Below are 7,720 nucleotides of genomic sequence, written 5' to 3'. Positions count from 1 at the left end.
ACTTTATAATTTGGTCCCTAACCTGACATTGAGGATGTTACACCTTTAGAATTTTAAATTTTTATAAATTAGATTAATGGTGTTCATCGTTAGTGATACTCATTAGTATTCATATAGTGTTGTAGAATTTTTTACCCTAACTGTCAATATTTTTGATGATGTAACATAAATAATATTTAAGACAAAATTTAAAAAAACAAATAAATATTAAGAAATTTTTTATTTATAATATTATTATATGGTAATGTACATAGTTGGTCACTAATGTTTGAGGTAGTTTTTGTTTTCCCCACTGATGTTTCATAAGTTACAAATCGGTCACTAACGTTATAGATTGGTAACAAAAATGGTCACTCATTGTTAACAGACGTTAAGAGACATGACGGAAAACATACCTGTCGCATTAAGTGTTGACATGGATTGTAGATCGCCACATTGGAGAACCATTTATCTTTAACGGTCGTCTTCTCTTCTCCTTTAGTATTTAACCCAATCCCAAATTTAAAAATTAGGGGTTTTCATTATAATTTTTCTCCTATTCTCATTTCTTTTAAAATTTATGTCTGAAAATTGTAAGAGAAAACCTGTGAAGACGGAAGACTTCATGGATGTTCCGTTTTGCAACTGTGGATACCCAATTAAAGTGGCCACTTCTTGGACGAATGAAAATTGTGGGAGGAGATTCTTTGGTTGTCAAAACTATGGGAAGAATATGAGCACAAAATGTCATTTTTTGTTTGGATAAATCCTCCCATGGTGACTCAGGCAAGACTTGTGTGCTTAGGGTTGTTGGAAAATTGAGAAAAATGGAAAGGAAAAAAAGAAATGAGATATTTTTTTTTTTGGATTTTTATCTTGTTTTTATGTCTTTTTAAGCTTTGTCTTAGCAATTAAAGAATGATTGGGGTTTTTTATTTATGTTAGTGGAAAGAATGTTTAGCAAATGGATAAATGAAACCTTTTGTAATGACGTTTTGTATGGGTTTTTGTTGAACTTTTAGTTGAATGAGGTTATTTTGTAATGGTGGATGTTATTTTGTAATGGTGGAATTATAAAATGAAAATTTCTTCTGTATTTTACTATAAGAAGGAAAATGTGAAATAGGCTATAGTTTAATATCACAAGGTGATTTGTAACTTGTCAAAATATGATGCAATTCAATAACAGTAAGTTGATACAAGTCAAAATAATAGTTTATTAAACCTGCTCTAGTTCCTAGATAAACTACACAAAATGTAAAGAAAAGAATGGTTATACATCAAAGCCACCATAATCAAAATAATGGTTATCCAACAATGAGCCAAGTAATAGGTATATGGCAAAATAAGTACAATTCCTAGATAAACTACACAAAAAGTTTCATCTTCAATTAGACGTACTTCAATCTTCTGCTGTAGTTTGAAATTCTTGATTTGGATTATTAGAAACACAAGATTCTTGACTGGAAGACATCATCCAACGGACTGTAGTAGGTGAATTACGTGGCCTCCTTAGAGGTAATTTGTGCCTCACTAATTGCCTTGGAGTTGGTTGTTGGGATGGCCGATTAGATGCAAGTTGTTGGATGGTTTGAGCTTGTTGTTGGTGAGTTGGATGTGGTCCATGTTGGTTTAGTCTTTTGTTACCATCAACTTCTCCTCTACAAGTCCTCTTATTGTGGCCAGATGTAACATCTTTAACCCGTATACGTACCCGAATACGAGTTAAAGATGTCACATAGCTTTACATACATTCTAAGGTTGAAAATCTAGTATAATTTTGAACTTTTAAAATTTGTCCAATTTAATCCTTTCAATAAATAATATAATCATGTAAAATTATATTATAGTATTTAAGCCTCTAAATCAATATCATTTTTAGGCAAAAACTAGATAGTTCTATACTGTTCCATATCATACGATAAACTGCCTAATTACTGTCTAATTTATAATATTTCTTTACTCTTTCAAAATATAATTTTCATTTAAAAAACAAAACTTAAATTCATATTTATATCCATAATAACACATCTTAGATTTTTCTTATTCGTATACATGTCATCTAGAAAATTTAAAATAGTAGGATATCATTACTGATACCTAAAACTTTTTCTTTATTGATTGATGCCCACTCATCTCCTTACTTCACTCGCTCTTCTTTACCTACGCGTGAAAATCATCACACGCTATGTATATACTTAGTTAGGCATTATAAACAAACTAAAGTGATATGAATATCAAACAATTTAGCAAAATCTAAACAACGTATTCACTTATATAAAACTTAATATAAAACTTAATAATATCATAACAATTTAAAACATTAACTTAAATTCCAATAAAATCACTAAATATCCAAACAGATTTATTCAAGCCATTTTTCCTCATCAAGGACCTGAAAATCATCATCTCGTGATTTTATCAAAACCATGATAAACAATATCATACATAATAGTCATATTAAAGCCATGATAAACAATATCATACATAATAGTCATATCATATTCTTTTTCATTCATATACAATACAAAACTTTCATATATCATTTTCATCTTTCACTTTCACTTTCACATTTTAATTTTCATAATTCATACTTCCACATTTTAGAACTCATTGTCATATTCAGAACTTGTTTCCGGACTCATAACTTATTTCAAATTCATAGATTATTTTTAAGTTCATAGCTGAATGCATATTTATTAGAATGCAATGTACATGAGTCAGACGAGTGTGTGTAATAAACACTTCAGTGCTATCATCAAAATCAAACTATGCACTCCAAGTGCAATCATATCACTTGCACCAACGGTGCTATACATAATGTACACAAATGTACCAGATCATAATCATAATCACTCCACCTCATGGCATGCCAATTGTACCTATGACTCTCAATGCAACATACAATGAGGTTTTACATTAATTATTATATGTTATAGAATTATCAAAGATATCAATATCTCAACATATCCAACTTTTCATATCATAACATGATGGGTAGCTCATACCCTAAATCATTCATAAAAATTTATAGAAATATCATGGAAATAATCCATAATGAAAATAAAAACATACTTTAAAATAATATGAAGTTAACTTATCACAAGTTGTCCGTGATCAAAATAATTGAATAAAAAACTGCACTTACTTATTATTACTTTCTCTTTTAAACATATAAATACCATATTTCCTTGTATAATAAATATCATAATTTATCATGTCAATGTAATAAAATTGACTCATTTCAAACATGCTAAGATAACATATATCATGAGATTATCATAACATACATAGTTTGCACTACCTTCAAAGAAGTATTATTGTGTATTAATATACACACTTAAAAATTATTATATTTTATACCACTGGAAACTAAACTCGAATACGAATCTAATCATATAAGACACTTCTTCTAGTTCATCTTGTACAATTTATAGTGAATTTTCAAAGTTGACTTACAGAAGCTGATTTGAGCAGAATCTGCTGTCATGTTTTCTAACCTATCATCGATTAAAAATTCATATATTTTTGTATACTTCTTGAAATCAATATTCGTTTGTCTCAACAAAACTAGACTTCTATACAAATTCAACGACATAAAAATCATCCCCTATTCATTTATATAGAATTTATGGTGATTTTCTAAACGTATTATTCATAACACAAATCATAAAATCATAAAACCCTAACATGAACATAAATCCTAAAATTTGGGAACTCAACATCCAAGCAAGATTAGCATCAATAATGGTACCAAATGATAGAGCTCTTTGAATAGAACAATTTTCTATTTCAATGTTCGATCCAAAATCCAAAGGAAATTGCTAAAAAATAAAAAGTAAAATTTCTCTTACCTAGGTTATGAGAAGAACGAAATGGAGGTTGAAGAAAGCCTTATTTTCATGAAATTTATAGTTAATTTCATGCTAATTTATCATTATTAAGCTTAAATGAATTTAAAATTCATTTAATTGAGAAATAACAATTTCACCCTTAATTGAACTTGATAATTACATTCATACCTTAACACATGTTACTTATCATCTTCCAAAGTCAAATATGGACAAATTATTTTACCCTTTACAACTTTTTCCATGCACTGTTCCAAAATTCCAATCTTGCCATTTTTCATCCAATGTTCCAAATTGAACATGAAAATAAATTCTCAAATTCAATGCTCTATATTATTTTCAATCATTTTAAAATGTGAAAATAATATTTATAAGATTAATTTAATATCCTTCAAATTTTCTCAAAATTTTTATTCTATCCGATTTACCAAATTTTTACCGAACTAATACACTTTATAGCTTTTAACATAAATTCCGGATCAAAAATTTGATTTCCACCAGAACATTATTCTTGGGAACTATTTATTTATGGGATTAAAACACCTAAATTTTTAAAATTACACTTTTGGTCCTTAAACTTTTGAAAATTGTCTTTTTGGTCCTTATTTTTTTTCAAACTTTATACTTTGGCCACTAAACTTTCAAAATTTATATTTTGGTTACTAACTAAAATTTGGGGTATTACACTAGGTTTTCCACATTTGGAACAATTACTCACCCCACATTTCTTTCTTAGTTTAAGTCTATTGTTGTTTCCTTTATCAATTTCCTTCATCTCTTTTTTAGTTGGCCTTCAAATTGGTCTTCTCAATTTTGGAGGTAGAATGTGCTCCATGCCAGTGACAGGAGTCTATTGGTTAACACCTAATAATAAAGAAAAAATTAGTTAACAAATTAACATAACATAAAACATTCAAATAAGATAGGAAGGCTTTGTGACAGTAGTTCACCTAATAAAATTGACTTTGATTTTCTAGGGGAATATGATTTGGATTCAAGAAAGGTTTGGTCAAAACAATTATGAAAAAAAGGTTGAATCACTACTAGAAAAAACCCCCCCTTTAATGACGCGCATTGCGCGTCATCTATGGGTGCAGATGACACACAAATGCCTGTCGTTGAAGCCACCGACATAAATATCAAATGACGTGCAATTGTGAGTCATAAATCTATAACGCACATTTATGACACTCATTGCGCGTCATTGAAGCCCCCGTCATAAATGAAGATGACACACATTTGTGTGTCATAAATTTATGACACGCATGTATGACTTACATTACGTGTCATTGAAGGACATGTCATTAAAAAAGATGACACGCATTCTTGTGTCGTGATTGTATTTCGTAAATTATATACATATATATATATATTGAGATTGACAAATAATCAAACTAAATCACATTTAATGCCTCATAATACTAAATATATATATCATATTATATATAAGCAATCCATTTGCATACAATATATTCACATTAAGTTATCAAAAATATTGTAATGGTTCTTAACTTTGGTTGATCAAAGTCAACATTTGAAACCCCCACACGTAAAAAGCCATAAAATGATGATCAACACAACTACAGCTCCTCCTACCATCAGTTTCATTTACAGATTCTTCAGCCACATCTTTCGTCGTTGTTGCCGCCCTTGCCTCTGGAAGCTATCAGCCTACGATATTATTACAAAACCATATATATATTATGATGCTTACCCAGACCCTAAACTAAACCACAAAAGAGAAGATATCACCAACCTGGAATTACAAGTTTTCTGTTTTGTCCACTAGAAGTTCAATCTTCTCCCCACGATCCAAAACCTGATCAGAAACGGAATTAGTGAACCGAGCACTAGCTGTTATGCCATGGGAAAACATTCATTTCAGACATGGTCCCAAAATTTGAAATATTAACTTTTGGAATGAAAATTTTTAGGTCTTGTTAAAGTAAATCCATTAAACTATATCTATGCATAGGCATGTGCACAAATGGCGGCCTCCAGAGCATCTGAAGGCACAAGTAGATATTTGGTTTGGTACTATAATTAGTTTGGACTGTGACCATACTGTACGTTACTAAACTAATACACGGGAAAACTCATTCATATATGTCTGTTGCAGAAGTCAATGCTAGAGCAAGATGGATTTTGCATCTCATATGGCAATAACTATAAAATCACAATGTAAATTTCTTCAGAAACTAGTGATGAAATTTGATGGTAGCCATTTTTCTTCTCTTTTTCAGTAAATAAACAAAATAGAAGATTCAACCTTCAACAATCCACACCATTAGCATTAAAAATAAAGAAAATCTTTAGCTGATGGAAAATTCAACAAAATTTGTCTCTTATTATATTCACTAATAATTTACCTCTTATATAGAAGGCTTACAAATTAAGAAATAAAACTTTATTTTCATAAATTAATAAGGAAAGCAAAATATCAGACAAGTATCCTAATTCATAAGTAAAGTTTATTTAAACCAATAAGGAAATTATAGGAAATAAAAATCAGAATCAAATCCCCTAAAATTGAAGCACCTAGAGCTAAGGAGAAACATTGCATAACCAAAAAGGCATTAATGCACCAAAACAATCTAGAAATATTCTTTATTACATACATAGTCATCACTCAACACAGATGGGTGAAATTTGATGGCTAAGAACATCACCAAGAAAATCTGATCATCAACCAAACACTATTATATTCAAAGACTCGTCACAATTTAGTCAGCTATTCGTAAAAGTTGACCAAGACGTACCACCAGATTTACCATATAAACCAAACTTTATACCTCCAAGTTACTACCTTAACCAGAGACCTACTTCTGCTCCTTTATTGTCACATTGGCAACTACTTTTTTATGGGCTTTTATTTCAGTTAGACGTTAAAAATCTCATGGAGACTTTGAGGATGAATGTCATTAGAAACCAATTAAATCCATTACTCAGGGGGAGTTAGAGCTAGTGTGTTATTTGAAGAAGACTTTACATATGTTAAAACAATCTCCTGGGGCATCGTTTTAGAGGTGCCATGAAGTTATCTATTGGCAAACAAAAGGAGACAGTTTTATTAATTTACACATGGATGATATGGTCATTATTACTGATGATAGAGGAGAGATACAAGTATTGAAATAGCATCTTCAAACTAAATTTCAGACCAAAGTTTTAGGGGATTAAAGATCTAAAATAGGGTTTAAGCAACAAAAGCCGATGACTATTTCCTGATAATCAAGAAGCTCATTATAAAGCCTCAAATCCAGAAATGTTAATGTTACCCTGCAACATAAGACATTTTCTTCCTTTTTTTTCTTATATTGGGGGTTTGTTGTTGATGGGAAGAGGGCTTTCTTCTTCCGATTGTCACCTATAGTTACCACACCTGAAATTTTGAAATTCTCATGATCCGCATGAAATATGGAACCTAATGGTAATTTGAATAGTAATAACAACATTACATGAATGTTGAGAAAACAAACGACATAACAAGTTAAATATTTATAGGCAAGTTCAATGGTAGTAACCAAAGAAATCTGTATACCAGCCACTATAAATTTTTTTTTACAAAATACTTAAATCTCTACATTCAAAAGAACACATCCACTTTTTCCACACTTGTACCACTTCTCAAGAAAATAAATACATACCTTTTCAATGTTATCCATCATAATCCCCTTCACCTCAGTTACTTGAGCTTTTAATTTTGAGAGCTTACTAATTTCTTCTAGATGGTTCATGTAATATTGCATGTGCTCCTTAAGCCTTGGACTGTTGTACATAGAAAGGCGCTACAGGTTAGGATTATACTATCATGTGTATGAACAACACAGGATAACTGGACAAATGTAACAATTTAACCTTGCCAAGCATTTACTTACCCAAATTCTCAG

General features: G+C 30.3%; 1 long non-coding RNA gene across 1 annotated transcript; it reads right to left on the bottom strand.

Moving 5' to 3' along the window:
- Positions 1-5,449: 5,449 nt before the first annotated feature.
- LOC120130761 lies at positions 5,450-7,720 on the bottom strand. Its single transcript, XR_005516860.1, has 4 exons — positions 7,709-7,720; positions 7,478-7,598; positions 5,587-5,649; positions 5,450-5,501 (listed from the first exon to the last, which is right to left on the bottom strand). It is a non-coding gene; the product is annotated as an uncharacterized LOC120130761 (long non-coding RNA).

The sequence above is a fragment of the Hibiscus syriacus genome, unplaced genomic scaffold, assembly GCF_006381635.1.
Source record: "Hibiscus syriacus cultivar Baekdansim isolate YM2019G1 unplaced genomic scaffold, ASM638163v2 tig00110548_pilon, whole genome shotgun sequence".
In the NCBI taxonomy this organism is placed as follows: domain Eukaryota; kingdom Viridiplantae; phylum Streptophyta; class Magnoliopsida; order Malvales; family Malvaceae; genus Hibiscus; species Hibiscus syriacus.
Note: the sequence above shows the minus strand (reverse complement) of the source record. Positions and strands in the feature narration are given on the sequence as shown.